This window comes from Plecotus auritus, assembly GCF_963455305.1.
Source record: "Plecotus auritus genome assembly, chromosome: 3".
NCBI lineage: Eukaryota > Metazoa > Chordata > Mammalia > Chiroptera > Vespertilionidae > Plecotus > Plecotus auritus.
Window position 1 is genome coordinate 92,926,057 of NC_137772.1, and position 15,941 is coordinate 92,941,997.

At 43.9% G+C, this 15,941-nt stretch overlaps 1 protein-coding gene across 1 annotated transcript in view; it reads left to right on the top strand.

Moving 5' to 3' along the window:
• Positions 1-9,129: 9,129 nt before the first annotated feature.
• FNDC3A (fibronectin type III domain containing 3A) overlaps positions 9,130-15,941 on the top strand; it is a 212,212-nt gene continuing 205,400 nt past the window's right edge. The window contains exon 1 of the mRNA XM_080659488.1: positions 9,130-9,227. The gene's annotated coding sequence lies outside the window, so the exon portion shown is untranslated. The remainder of the gene's footprint in view (positions 9,228-15,941) is intronic.

Here is a 15,941-nt window from a genome sequence, read left to right on the forward strand (position 1 = left end):
GTAGGATATGCTTCACTATGATGGACATGGGAATCTGGGAACTGAAGACACAGCAACAGGAGATGATGACCCTGAAAAATTATATCATGGTACAGGCATGGGTGCCCGTTAAGTCAGAGGTTGATAGTCTTAGCACAGACAGCACTGTAGAGGGAGAAGCTTTGCTGGCTGTGTAAACAATAGGAGACAACACTTCAATAAGCCAAAAGGGAATGGAGGAAGATGGTGAGAGTCATGTAATTGCTCAGGCGACTAATTCTTGGAGTGTAGCTGGGGATTCTTAGAATCACCTGGAACAAATCTATAATAATAAAAGCATAATATGCTAATTAGACCAGGCAGCCAAACGACCTTCCAGACATCATTCTGGACATCCTTTCAGACTAAGCCACGGAGGCAGGGGCTGAGGCAGAGGCAGTTAGGAGAGATCAGGCAGGCAGGCAGGCAGGCAGGCAGGTGAGCAGTTATAAGCAAGCAGTCCCGATTGCGAGAGGGATGTCTGACTGCCTGTGGGTTCGGGCCTAAACTGGCAGTCAACATCCCCCAAGGGGTCCCAGATTGCAAGAGGGTGCAGGCCGGGCTGAGGGATCCCCCTCCCCCATGCACGAATTTTGTGCACCGGGTCTCTAGTGTGAGTATAATGAGAAAAGAGTAAAAGGCTACTCTTTGAGAGTTTAACCATGACCTATTTTTACTCTTAGTCTGATGTAGCTTGGGAAAATTGGTTACATTTAAATTTCCAAAGTTTTAAGTCATTACCTTTTCTAATTTGAAGACTCTAAATAAAGCTCAAGTGCTCATCAGTAGATGAGTGGATAAAAAAGCTGTGGTACATTTATACAATGGAATACTATGCAGCTATAGAAAAGAAGAATCTCTTACCTTTTGCCACAGCATGGATGAGCCAGTATTATGCTAACTGAAATAAACCAGTCAGAGAAAGACAAATACCACTTATTTGTAAAACATAATGAACAAAATAAACTGGTGAACAAAATAGGTCCAGAGGCATGGATGCATGGGACAGACTGACATATCTTGGAGGGGAGCGGAGTGGGGGACAGGAAGAGATCAACCAAAGAACATATATATATATACACACACACACACACACTAGAGGCCCGTTGCAAGAAGAGATTCATGCAATAGGCCTTCCTTCCCTTGGCTTCTAGCACCAGTTTTCCTCTGGCACCCGGGACCCAGGCCTTCGCTCTGGCCAGAGTCTGCCTTCTTTGTCTTTGCTGCAGACTCCGGAGTCTGCAGTCTTGTCTTCGCTGTGGCACTCTGCTCTTGTAGATCCCTTTGCCCCCTCGCCCTCCCTCTCATAGCAGGTGTTCTGCCCCGCCTGGCCACTCCATGCCTGGAGCAGCTGGGCAGCCGCCATCTTTGGCCTTCTAATTTGCATACTCACTCTGATTGGCTGTGGGCATAGCGGAGGTATGGTCAATTTACATGTTTGTCTATTATTAGGTAAGATGGTCTATGGACACAGACAATAGTGTGGTGAAGGCCCAGGGTAGGGAAAGGGCTGGGTGGAGGGAGGTAATGGGGGGGAAATAGGGGACATTTGTAATACTGTCAACAGTAAAAAATATATATATTAAAAAAGAGCTTTTTTATTTTACTTTCTTTTGGTAATGGTAATTACTATAAGAAATTAATTTTAGCTTTTGTCTTTTCAACATAATAGTACTTGGTTTATATCTTGTATGGTGAAAGAGAAAGTAAGATCAAAGTTCAGATGTGCCTTAACTTTTAAAATTTTATACATAAAAATTTGAAATAATAAATACAATTGGTATTTTTATTTACTTCATTAAAATTATTCAATTTACAAATTATTTCCCTGGTTTTTCCCATTATTATACATCATTGTCCTTATTTAAAAGATGCCTGTTTCATTTGTATTTTACATATAAAAATAAAAAACAGCCTGGCCGAGTGGTTGGAGCGTCACCCCACAGACCAAAGGGTCTCAGGTTCAATTCCTAGTCAAGGGCAGGGGCCTGAGTTGCAGGTTCAATTTCTGGCCCTGGTTGGGGCATGTTCAGGAGGCAACCAATCCATGTGGCTCTCTCACATTGATGTTTCTCTCTCTCCCCCTCCCATTCTCTCTAAAAGTCAATGGAAAAAATATCCTGAGGTAAGGACTAACAACAACAACAACAAAACAAAGCCCAGCCGGTGTTGCTAGGTGGTTGAGCATTGACCTATGAACCAGGAGTTCAAAGTTTGGTTCCAGGTCAGGATACATGCCTTTGTTGTGGGCTCCATCCCCAGTAGGGGGTATGCAGGGGGCAGCTGATCAATGATTCTCTCTCATCATTGATGTCTCTATTTCTCTCCCTCTCCCTTCCTCTCTGGAATTAATAACATTTTTTTAAACTTACTAAAAAAGGATATTTACTATTTATGAATGTTGATTTGTCTAGTAATTTTAAAATGTAATTTGGCTTAAATACTTAATTCTGAAATTTGAGGAAGACCTTTAAATTTGGTGACAACTGAATGTAAATTATCTGAATTTTCATTTCCTAAATCACTTAAATTTATTTTTTTCAAGATTAAAATCTCATTGTAATCTTGATAAAGCATTGCTCCATTTTGAAATTTTCTTTTTGGAATTAAAAGGCAGGTAATTTGAGGACAGTTTCTTTAAATCCCAAGCACCTTTGGCCCCATTATCTTTACAAATACCTATCACCTTCTTCTGTCTTTAACATTGATTCATATGTCACCTAGTTATGCTGGATTTTGATCATGGTGTGTTCAACCCCAAGGCAGTTATCAGAGCCTTCTATGTAAAGCTGTATAAAACATCAAAGAGCTATTGATAGTCTAAAAGACAGCTATAGAAACCCTTTTTTTCCAACCTAAAGAAAATCCTTATAACCGGTCTATTATAGTATAAACCCTTCAGGTCAGGAACCTATTTAATAAGTCCTGGACAGTAACTAGATAAAACTTTCTCTTCTTTGGAAATAAGACTGTCTCTAGTAGCAATGCTTTGAAACTGTATCATTAACATTGATTAACATTCAAAATCTTTTATAATGGACTATTAGGATTATCATTTTGTGATTAAAGAAATCCTTGGTCTTTCCTAACTGGTTTACCTATTTTAAAAAAAACATTATTAAAGACTTGAATTATAGATGAGCAGTTTTCTTGACCAATTTAGTCAATTCTAGTTTAACTCCATGTCACAGGGAGAAAAAACTATCTTAATTTTGAAAGTTGACTGATGTTTGAGCAGCTTTATGATGTGCAAAGCATGGCTCATGAATTACCCACATCAGAATCTGTTACAGTGCTTATAAAATGCAGATTTTGGTACCCAAATCTCAGTGTGGAGGACACATGGTAGAACCACTATATCTTAAGGAAGCATCCTATGTGATTTTTAATCATGCAAAGTTTAAGAACTACTCAAGAACAGTTACTCTTTATTTAGCAAATCACTTGAATGGATCTTCTTTATTTTGTAAAGGAAGCTAAGGTGTCCAAGGCTATTCTGGATAAAAATGAGGACAGAAAACAAATTTCTCTGAGTAATAATAAATTAACAGGAATTTGGGAACTGTCTTCAGGTAGCTTTAAAGGGAAGTGTCTTTAAAGGGGTCCCCAAAATTTATAAAACTGTAGAGAAGGTCCTTGTTAGAATGAGGGTCCATAGCAATATCAAGGCAGAATGGGGATCTGAGAAGAATGATGGCCAATGAGAAATTCCCTGCAGTGGAAATAGCCAATGTTCAATATCAAGTTGTTACCTATTTTGTGCCTTATTTCCTTTGCTTTTAGGAATGGAGCTGTTCCATCCACAAAGTAAAGCATGGCTGGGAAAACATAGTGAGGGGTAAAGATTGCAACAGGATCAAGAATTTGGAGCAAGACTTGATCCTGGCCAAAGCTCTTCCAAGTGTCTTTGTAAACACTATGGAATGTTCTTGACTTCCCTAACTTCACCAGGTCATAATTAGCTAGGACAGTCTAATCATATAGCTATTATTTATTTATTGAGCATGAGCATGTGCCAGGAATTTTCATGCATTATTATCAATTAAACCTGCAAAGTCGATATTTTCTCCCTAGTTTACAGATGAAGAAGTGAGGCTCAGAAGAATAACACACCCAAGATCAATCATTCAAAAACAGAGCTGAGATTCAGCCCACATTTACCTGACTCCAAAGCCTGTCTCTCCTCCCCCACATAATAACACTTCTCAGAGACAAAACACGTCTGGCTGCTTTAATTCACGTGCCTTCAGATCAACTGCTTTCACCTCTTCCAGATTTGCACCAGTTCCCCATCTAAAGAGAAGAACAATGGCTGTGTTCTCTCTGCCTACCTTTAGTATTAGGACCCCCAATGTTGCTTAGAGAATTTAGTCAGCATAATCCTCCCACCTAAATCTCCTTTTGTCCTAGCTTTCTCCTGCACCAAACTTCTATTTTCCCAACTTCTTTAAAGATGTCTCCACTTGTGGTTTGACTTCTTCATCTCCTTCTTTCTCTTCAACTCACTGTATCTTGTCAAGAACTATGAAGGGTCTGCAATTTTTTGCTCCTTGAAAATTAATAACTTAGCCTACTATAGTTTCTTTGATGCTAGCAGAAGACTTGAGTCTTCTGGGTCAAATGACTATATCACACATGGCACAGCAAACAGCACAAGCTTTATGTCAATGACAATTTTTTTGCCTCCCAGGTCTCAGCCAGGGACAACATGGAGTGGCCCAGGTGATGCTGGTTTGCATCACAGTTGAGGAACCCCATGATTCAAAATCCTATATAATAAAAGGCTAATATGCAAATTGTGCCCTCAACCGGGAGTTTGACCAGGAGTTTGACCAGCGGGTGGGGCTGGCTGCCCAACCACCCATGGCCCCTCCCCCAGCTGTCCCCAGCCCTGACTGGCCTCCCCACCCCACCCCAATCAGGGGCGGGGCCAGCCAGCCAACCTCTCACATCCCCTTCCCCCAGCCAGCCCAGTCGGATAAGCCTGATGGGGGTGGGCTGGCCAGACCGCAGCCATGCATGAATTTGTGCATCAGGCGTCTAGTCTTTAATAATGGGCTACAGGGAAACCTGCTCAATCCTTTCCTCAGGAGACATCATCATATTGAATGGTAAACACAGGTGCCTGCTACTCTGGTAGAAAACACTATTTCTGTCTTCCAAGGCTGTTTGCTATACAACCATCCTGGAAAAGATAGTCTGAAATAAAAGCTGCTAGTGCCACTGCTCACAAGATGTACAGAAATATGACAGTTCCATGGAGAATTGTGTCCTAATATATTCTTGTATCTCTTCCCACTAATCATACAGAAGCTTGCTCTCTTAAAAGTGATCAATTGCATGTTTCAAGATCCTTCTAGAATCTAGAATCTTCAAAGGGACCTCAAAGAACAACATTAAATCATTCAAAAAATATTTGTTGGGCACCTACTGCATGTGTTAGCAAAATTATGCACTATCTTCTTCATAAAGGGAGCAACAGACATATCTAGTATTCACACATACCAAATGTTACAAGTTGTGGTTAAGGCAGAGGGAAAGGTACATGTTAGTAGAAAAGCTAACATCAACAAGGGATCGTGGACTTGTCTGGGAATTCAGGAATGCCTTTTGCTTACTAGGATGAGTAAGAGAAGATGGTTAAAAGGGAGAGGAAGAGCATTGCAGAGAGCCTGTGGCTGTTGGGATCACAGCACATTTGAGAAACTAAAAGAAAGTCAGGAAGTCTCCCACTTAGTAAGGAGAGTGATATGAGATGAGAATGGAAAAGGCAAGACCTCTCACATGGTCTGGTAGGCACCTTAAAAATTCTAGTCTTTTCTCAGAGCAATGAGAAGTTGTTTGAGGGTTTCATGTGAGAAGTGATATGTAGTCTTATTTGCTTTTCAAAAAAATCATTTTGGCTGCAAAGTAGAGAATGAATGGAAGGGCTCCCATTGTATGCGGTGAGACCAGATTAAATTGGTGGCAATTTGAAAGAAGTAGACCAATTTGAAAGATTTTGGAGATAAAATTGCCAGGACTTGGTGCTGAAATGAATATGGGAACTGAAGGTAAGGAAGATATGACTACTACATATTTGATTTGAACAATTAGATATAGAGGGGAAAGAAAACAAGAAGAATTTATGAATTCAGTTAGCCTAAATTGTTGTGACATTAGTGAACATGTCATTGAAACAGCTGTTACCAGATCTGGAATTTAAGGGGAAGGTCTGGGCTAGAGACACATATTTGGAAATCATCAGCATATAAATGATAACTAAAATCACTGGTGTGGGTGATGTTTAGGTCAAGAGATTATAATGAAAACAGAAAAGAACCTAAACGAAATTGAGAGGTACTTCTATATTTAATAACTAGGGAAAAGAAAAGAATTTGCAAGGGAATTAGAGAAGCAGCACCCAGAAATATAAAAACAAACAAACAAACAGAACCAAAAAATGCCAAGAAATTATAATGCCAAAGGAAGAATAAATAAATATTCAAGGAAGTAAGGTGTCAAAGTGTTGAGTATTGTTGAAAGCTCAATAAAGATGAGGACTGAAAATGACCCTTATTGTATTGATTAAAAAAATGAAGCACTGAAAAGTGATTTATTCATAGCCAACATAAATTCTTGTCCCTCTCTGGATTCTCAGAAAATTCATGCTGATGCCCATGCTAGGGTTATGTGTGTGATCCATTCTCTCCACAGGACATACACTTTCCACTTGACTCGGCTTATAGCAGTGTATATTGTTAACTACAATCTCTATGTCTACTTCAATATTCCTGAATTATGTCTTATTCTCTTTCAAAATAGCTGTTCTTTGTTGTTGCACTTACACATGTAGGTATGTCCAAGAAATGCTTTAAATCCTAATACTTGAAAACAATATGGAGTTATGCTTTAGTTATTCAGAGATCAGCTTTCCAGCAATTTTGTCTGAAAGAGGACCAAATCTGGAAGCTAAAAAAAGGGGAGGGGATTGAGTACAAACTTCCAGTTATAAAATAAGTTTCAGGGATATAATGTACAGTATAGGGAATAGAACAGATAATATAATAACTATGTCTGATGACAGTTGGTTACCTATCATATTGTGGTAGTCACTTTGTAAGGTATATAAATGTTCAATCATTATGTTGTTGTACACCTGAAACTAATATGCTGCACATCTACTTTAATTAAAATAAAAATTTTAAAAGATATTAATTTTTAAAGAAAATTTTAAATTAAAGGAAACACCTCTCACAGGAAAATCACTTTTGATAATGAACAGCAATAAAAATATCTCAAGATACCACTTGATATAGAGTCACGGTCCTATTTACTAAGGGAAAGAAAACAATTTTCATTAGCTGGATGTGGATAGAAACATCTGGTCAATCATCACCTGGAGCCATAGAGAAAAGTAGTCAAGAAAGGAGAAAATAATAAAAAATAAACAGTAAAATAGGAAGGATGAGAGGAAGGACCAGAGTGGAAAAAAGAAGCAGATGGAGATGAGAAGTGAAAGATGAGACAGAGGGCCGAAAACCAGAACTACAGGCTTTGTTAGAGGAGAAGGACCCTGCCGGGCTGCCTAGAAGAGCACACGTGCAGAGGGGAACATGCCTTTTGAGGGGAGGAATGGGAAGGGATGGGGCTTAGGGTACTCGGCATGCGCTGATTGGTGGTTTCATATAAGGCACATGATTAGGCACTTAGGTACTTAGGAATTGAGGGCTTAGGGTATTTGGCAGGTGCTGATTGGTGGTTCAATGTATAGTCCATATAAGGTGCCTGGTTAGGTGCTCAGGAATGTCCAGGCCGCAGGTGCAGGTAATGTCATACTCCGTCCACCAGTTGGGGGAAGGGAGGATCTATCAAGAAGCAGTGACAGACACTAGAAAAGGTGATGAGAACATTCCAAAGGAAATAAAAGAGATCTCTAAAGTAAGGATCCTATATATTTCAGCAATCCCCTGGAACTTAAGCTTAAGACCACGGTATGGAATTTAATGGTCAGTCATCAACAAAGGATTTCATCAATCATTGTATTCTTTAAGAATATAGGGAGTGAGTACCTTTTAAAAGGATTTCTGTGAAAAGGTTAAAATAAAAATACTACTATTTTAAAAGGCAGCACAATTTAAAAAATAAAACTGAAATAAAGCCAGAACAGGGACCCTGGCAGCATCCAGCATTGCTTTTGAAGGAACAATTCCTGGGGTTGGACTCTCGCTCCCAAGGACTACCCCCTTCCCAAGCCCTCCGGTGCAAACTGCGGAAGTAAGCACCCGGCCAGCCCGCAGGCAACAGCGCAGCGCCCCCAGGAGCTGGAGGTTTAAGGAGATGTCTTCCGAGTTCACCTGTAAATCTTCGCGCTGTTGTACAAACTAAGGTAATGGGTTTTCACGCGATTTGACTGGGGAACAGACCAAGAAACTACCTCCCACGTCTTCAACTGAAGTAAATAAGTATTTTTGCTGGCTAGAGAGGTCCGGGCTCCAAGTGTTCAGGATTGGAGACACCCAAGCCCACCGGGGCTGTCTTCTCATTCCGAGGGGGAGTGTCTTTAAAGGCACTTGCCCTGCTTTAAATTCGCGAGCTTTCGTTAAGAGGCTGACCCGCCGCGTCCCGCGGAGCGGGGTTGGGGGAGGGGGGTGTTGCAATTTGGGCTGAGAATTGTATGAGCGGCCCCAGGAACTTCAATGAACACATTTCCCTGGTGTGGCTCGTGTCTGGCCGCGGCAGAGACTTCGAGAACCAGGCGCAGCCGGGCCTCGGGAAAGGGCCTGCAGCCTCGGAGGGCGGGGGTGCTGAGGGGGCGCTCGGACATCGTGGCCCCGCACATCGTGGCCCCGCGGGCGGCTCGTGCTCCCGGGAAAGACCGGGGGCAGCGGGGTCCGGGCCGCCGGGGGCGCCGTCGGCGGGGCTCGCGCAGCCGCACTGGGCGGGCCGACGCCGGGCTCCTCCTCCTGGCTCCGTAGTAAGCATGGCGGCGGTGGCGTTCGTGGTCCCTCGGGTGAAACAGAAAGCGGGAGCTGCGCGGAGAGGGAGCGAAGAGCGGGGCTGAGGCGGCGCCGTCACAGCCGGGAAAACACCCCAAGAGTCAGCGCGCCGGCGGCCGCGGCGGCCCCCGAGCCGGCTCTGCCTCTGAGGTGGAGCGAGAGCGGTCAGTCACCGAAGAAGAGGCGCCAGGGTAGCCGCCTTCCTCCGCCCCGAAGCGGCGTGACTCGGAGGTGAGAGCGCGGGCACTCCCTTCGGGGAAGGTGGGGGAGACCGAGCCACCCCCGCCCCGCCCCTCAGCCGGCGTCACGGAAACCGTTAGGCTGGGGCTGTGGGGGCCGGTGCACCGAGCGGGGCTCGGGCCGTCGAGGGCCTGGACCTCCCCGTCCTGTGGGCGCGTCGTGGGCCGAGGGGAAGGGGGGCCGCACGGGACCCGGCCGCGGGCGGGGCACCTGTGGGTGGGAGTCTCACCTCGGAGCGATTCCGGGGGCGCGGCCCGGCCACCAGCCTAAGGAGGCGGCGCGGGGGCGCGGGCAACCCCTCACCCTCCACCCCCCACTTCCCGGGCCCGCGGCGAGCAGCGCCGCTCCAGGAGGCGCGGGGGCGGGAGAGGAGCCCTCGGGAGAGGATGGGCAGCGGCAGCCGCGCCTTCGGGTTTGGCCTCCCGGCAGCCGCCGAACTTGAAACGCGTTTCTGAAGAGAATTTTCCCCGCTCAGCTTGGGGTTAAAACCTCGAAAACCCGCCCTGTGTGTTTGATCTTGTTGGGTTGGTGGCAGTACCTGGTCGTCCCTCCAGCCGGCGGAGTTAACCACCTGTTCAGTCAGGAGGGTGACTGGAGACTGCAGTCCTCGCCCTGTTGAACAGCCTGAATCGTTGAACTTTTGACACGGCTGTGGAGGGACATCAAGCGTTAGGTAAAGGAAAATGAACAAATAATTTAGTCATGAAATCGCGGCGGCTGTTTTAATTAATGTAGTCGTTCATCGTTCTTTTATTAAATTGTTTGCGTTAAAAGCCTTGGGATATTTGGGGGCGGGGGGGCGGTGCGTAATGGTTGCTGAGGTGCTAAGAATCGTGAATTGAGAAATTTTCTTTTGTGAAATTTTGTGAGAACCTTTGTGTCTCAGCATCGATTAAAAATAACAGGCTGACAAGGTTTATTATTTTACAGTATAATCCTCATTCATGTACGTGTTCACTGTGACTCTTAAAACTGAGCAACATAATTATTTTGCTTCTTAACTGTGGTCTGTGTTTATAGTTCTTGAAACCAAAGTTTTTCTGTATTATAAGAATGAAATAGCAAAAGCTGAGCTGTTACTATAATATTTTATCACCATGCCATTACCAGCACCAGTGCTAAACATATGCTACTCAGGAGTTGGAACCATATGTTAGGCAGAAACTAATTGAGTTTTGTGACTACGTGCTTGTGTTTGGATGAATATGTAGTTTTTATGTATTTGTTAAATCTGTAATTCTTGCCATTTTGCAAGTTTTATTTAAATCACCTAAAAATATTCAAGAGAAGTGAGTCCCTGCCTTTTTGATATTTTCTTGGTTGAATTGACTTTTCTCATGTCAGGAGATAAAGTGCCCACTGAGACAGATGGTGGACTTCACAGAAAACAATGATAGGAAGTATTTTTAACACATCTTTTATAATACAGAACCTACAATTTTGCTTTCAGCTTTTTAGCCCACTTATATTGTTGCCATCAGTAATAATACCAGTTAGTGGGAAGAAGGGATGATGACAGGAAAAAAAATTTTGTTCAAAATTTTATTTAAAATTTTATATTTAAACACATTAGCACTTTAGCACTATCACAGTACATTTTAGTATATTATTTTCCTTTCCTACATAGATCATCTCAGTTTCTTGTGTAGGTTAACTGTAATTTTTTAAATCTCAGTCTGGCTGCCTTTAGCCACCTGTATGCTTCTGAATTAACTCGCTCTTTTTCCCTTTTGTCTGAATCCTCAGAATCATTTAATGCTCAGGAAAAATAAACTTTTGGTTAATACTGGCTTCAGTCAAACATAATTATGAAGGTAATTTGCTTCTCCCAAAGTAATGATATGGCTTTGAAAAAACTGATTCTAGGATTATCTTTTGGTATCATATGTTTTATCACTTGCCCTCTTCATATGAGTAATTGAGAGTAGATTTCTTTTACCATGAATTTAATAATTGTTTTGATTGTGAAATTTCTACAGTATAATACTAAGCATATTTTATTACTAATTTAAAAAATTTCCCCGTTTCAAGAGACTATAAAGCCCAGAAAAAAAGAGAAGGGATCCATGATTAATATTCTCATTGTCTTTTATGGCTTTACTTAGGTAAAGAGCATTTAATTTATAATTTGTCTATTTTTAGTCTAGTCTCAGGGTGAGGTAAAAGTAGATTTACAGTTGTTCATATGGAAAGTAATACAATAATTAATAAGTAATAATATAATAATAAACTGTTTCTTGTACTCACAACTGTAAATTTACTTTTGTCCCACCCCTGTATTTAAGCTTCTTTTAAAAATTTGTACTTTTTAATGTTTATACATCCAAGGCTTATGCACCTTATATTTTTGCCTATATTTTTAAATTACAATTTGAAGTAACTTAAAAAGTCTTTTTGAAAAATGTTTTTGATGTTTTTTAAGTAAAAATGAATCTAGGTGGTATCTTTAAGAGTGATGTAGGAATACGCACAAGATTTTTCATTTTACTAGTCAGGTAATCAAAAGATAAATGATTGTGTGTTTTTTCCTAGCATTTTCTAGGAGACTTCAAATAAATTCACAATATTGTAAATCCAAAAATGTAGAATACTGTGCTTATCTATCCCATTGACTCTTTTACTGCCTCAGTTTATGGCTTTGCTAAAAAGAAAAGAAATAAATAAAAATGGCCCCTATGGATATCAATGTCAAGAGCTGCCTTTTTTTTTTTTTAAATATATTTTTATTGATTTCAGAAAGGAAGGGAAAGGGAGAGAGAGATAGAAACATCAATGAGAGAGAATCATTGATCAGCTGCCTCCTGCATACCCCCTACTGGAGATCAAGCAGGCAACCCAGGCATGTGCCCTTGATCGGAATTGAACCTGGGACCCTTTAGTCTGCAGACCCATGCTCTATCCACTGAGCCAACCCGGCTAGGGCAAGAGCTGCTTCTTGAAAAGCAATGAATGGCCAATAGTGTTGAAAGGCAAATTCGGGGTGGATTTTGTTTGTTTGTTTGTTTTTACATGATTAAGAGCTTTTATAATTTTCTTAATATTTTGAGCTCATTTTATTTAGTGGTCTCTTTTTATCTCTTGATCCTTATCTCTCTGCTCTCCCCCTAATATAGATTTGCTTGTTTTTCACATACACTTCCTAAGTTCTCAGTGTAACCCTATGGTCTTCCATCAAGTTCTTTTGTGGGTGTCATCTTTAGATATTTCCAATCACTTATTACCCTTTACCCAGCCCTCAGGCTATTTTTCTCCAAGATAGGGAGGTACACTTGGGAGATGACATGTGCTTAGAAGATGAGTTATTATTAAAATGGAGATACAGATAAAAGCAGTGTGGTGTGTTTCCTTCCTTCAAGTAGTTTACAAACTAGTTGGGGATAGTAGATTAACACATGGGAAATCATTAGCAAAAAATAACATGGTATTATTAAGTTGTGTGGCAAGGACTAAAATATAAAGGAAAATGAGGGCCCCTAAAGGGCTGGAAAGATCTTGAAAGGCAATCGGAAGAAGTTAGAATTGAAGCTTAGGAAAGATTTAGATAGCAAAAGGAATGACATTCCTAAAAAGACTAATAGACATAGCTGGTACTAGTAGCAAGGAGACCATTCTGAGAGCATCCAAGAACAAGTATTAGAACGAAAGAAGGGTGGAGATTTTGGCTAAGCGTTAGGGCATGGTCAAGAGAGGAATAGGCAGGGCTGGACAAGACAGTTTGGCTGTATCATGATGAACCCATCACTGAAACGACGATACATCTACTTTGACATATTCATAGCTTAAGCTTTATGTATAAGGGATGTCTTAATATGTGTTTGTTTATTATAGCTTAGATCAAGGTTTGGCAGACTTTTTCTGCAGGCTGAGAGGTAGTATTTTAGGCCTGGTGGGCCACTTAGAGTCTCTGTTGGATACTTTTTTTGTTTTTTTTTACAATGTTTTAAAAACAAAAAAACATCTTTAGCTCAAGGGCCAAACTGAAACAAGCCAGCTTTGGGTAGGGTTTGGCCAGTGGGCATAATTTGCTGACTCTTGGCTAATAATTGTCTAGGTAATTGTCCATATAGCATACGTGAGGGGCCTTATATCATTTGTCTACATGGTTGTTTAGTGTGTTTTGTTATGACTGTCATTTGTATTTTCCCCCATGTTATAGTAAAAATAAAAATATGCAGAAATAACTACTCTTGTAATTGTTATTTTGTGGCCATACCTCTAGCAACAACCCAGATTACGTTTTAGAACTAGGAAGTGAAAGAAGAAAAACTTTTGAGTCAGGCCTTAGAGCAGTGAAAATTGCTACATCCAGGCTGATTTAGAATTTGTGTATGGTTAAGTATATCAACTGCCTGTTTTGGTTTTACATATTTTAAACTACAACTGGCATTTTAGAAACTTTGGCTAGTGTGCTGGGAGCAGACAGTAGGAATCCTTGTTTTTTAAAGTAGTTTAGGGTGAGTTAGTAAAGAAACAAAACAATTGGACAACCCTCAATAACTCTAAGAAGACTCACTGTTTGTAGGTCACCTAATCCTATATAATCCTATATAATAAAGAGCTAATATGCAAATAGTTGTCACGCCCTCATGCGGTAAGGGCTCACCAGGGGTGGGCAAACTTTTTGACTCGAGGGCCACAATGGGTTCTTAAACTGGACCGGAGGGCCGGAACAAAAGCATGGATGGAGTGTTTGTGTGAACTAATATAAATTCAAAGTAAAGGAGCGGAGGGGAGAACAAGAGAACCGGATAGAACAGCCAGATCCGGCCCGCGGGCCGTAGTTTGCCCATGGCTGGCTCAGACACTCAACACTGGGGAGAGAAGAATGGGGACCAGCCAGACACAAATGAGCTCCGGAGAGAGGAATGGGGACCAGCCAGGCACAAATGAGCTTGTGAGAGAGGCATGGGGACCAGCCAGGCTGTGGCCCAGAAGAGGGACAAGCCGCACCCCCATCGTCCTGGGTGCCAGCGGCTGCGCCTGCGCCTGCAGCCCAGGAGAGGGACAAGCCACACGCCCCACGGTCCCAGGCTCCAGCTGCTGCGCCTGTGCCTGTGGCCTGGGAGAGGGACAAGCCGCCTGCCCTGTGGTCCTGGGCACCAATGGCTGCGCCTGTGCCTGTGGCCTGGGAGAGGGACATGCCCATCCCGCGGTCCCGGGTGCCTGCGGCTGTGGCCTTGGTGAAGCCGCCCACCCATGGTCCCCTGCGGCTGCAGCCGGCCCTGGTGAAGCTGTCCTGTGTCCCCTGGGTGCCTGCGGCCGGACAGAGGGAGGGAAGCCCGGGTCCTAGGTGCCTGCAACTGGCCGGAGGAGAGAATCCTGGGTCCTGGGTGTGGGGCGAGGCAGAGGCAGTTAGGGGTGATCAGGCCAGTAGGGGAGCAGTTGGGGATGATCAGTTAAGCAGGCAGGCGAGTGGTTAGGAGCCAGCGGTCCCGGATTGTGAGAGGCAGTTGGACATCCCCTGAGGGGTCCCGGATTGGAGAGGGTGCAGGCCGTGCTGAGGGGACCCCCCCATGCATGAATTTCATGCACTGGGCCTCTAGACTATAATAATAAAAGTATAATATGGTAATTAGACCAGACAGTTGAATGACCTTCTGGATGTCATTCCAAATGAAGCTGTGGTGGTGGGGGCCGAGGCAGAGGTGGTTAGGGGCTATAAGGCAGGCAGGCAGGCAGGCAGGCAGGTAGGCAAGCAGTTAGGGGCGATCAGGCAGGCAGGCGAGTGATTAGGGGCGATTAGGCAGGTGAGTGCTTAGGAGCCAGTGGTCTGGGATTGTTAGAGGGATGTCCAACTGCTGGTTTAGGCCCGAATTTGCAGGGATCAGGCCTAAACCAGCAATCAGACATTCCCCAAGGAGTTCCAGATTGCGAGAGGGTGCAGGTCGGGCCGAGGGACACCCCCCCCCCCGTGCATGAATTTCGTGCACCGGGCCTCTAGTCTATATATATAAAACCCTAATATGCAAATTGAATGGCAGAACAACTGAACAACCAGTTGCTATGACATGTGCTGACCACCAGGGGGTGCGTGCGTGCCGAACTTGGTGGGTGTTGGCAGCTGGCGGCAGAGTGCGGAACATGGTGGGTGTCGGCCGCAGTGGGATGGTGGAGCAGGTGAGTGGGGGCACCGGTTGCTGTCATTGGGCAAGCCTCTGGTGGTCACTGAAAATTATTTGCTCCCATGCGCCGCAGTCCCGCCCGGTCTTTGCACCTGCTGCCAGCGCCAGCCCTGCTCACACCCGCTACCAGCGCCGGAGCTGCCGCTTGCACCTCTGCCGGCACTGGGCCCGATCGCTTGGTGCTGTCAGCGGGTGTGAGCGGTGGCTGCCAGCCCCGATTGCCTCGAGGGCTTCTCCACCTTCCCCTGCTCCTGAGGGGTGATCAGGGCAGCAGTTGCCACTTGCTTGCACCCGCTGCTGGTGCCGGCTCTGGCCCCACTCTGCGCTGTCAGTGGGTGCAAGCCGGGCTGGCTCCATCAGCGTATGGGAGTGGCAGCAGCGGGAGCAGGGCTGCTGGCAGACAGGGGACTGGGGGCTGAGGCAGGAGGGGCCAGGTGGGTATGCGGAGGAAAGGAACCTCGCAGCCCACAGTTCCTTTCAAGGTGCACGAATTCGTGCACTGGGCCCCTAGTAATTGATATTTACATTGATGAGTTGGAGTCATCAGAAAAGGTTATATTGTGTGCAGATTAAGGCAGAGAAG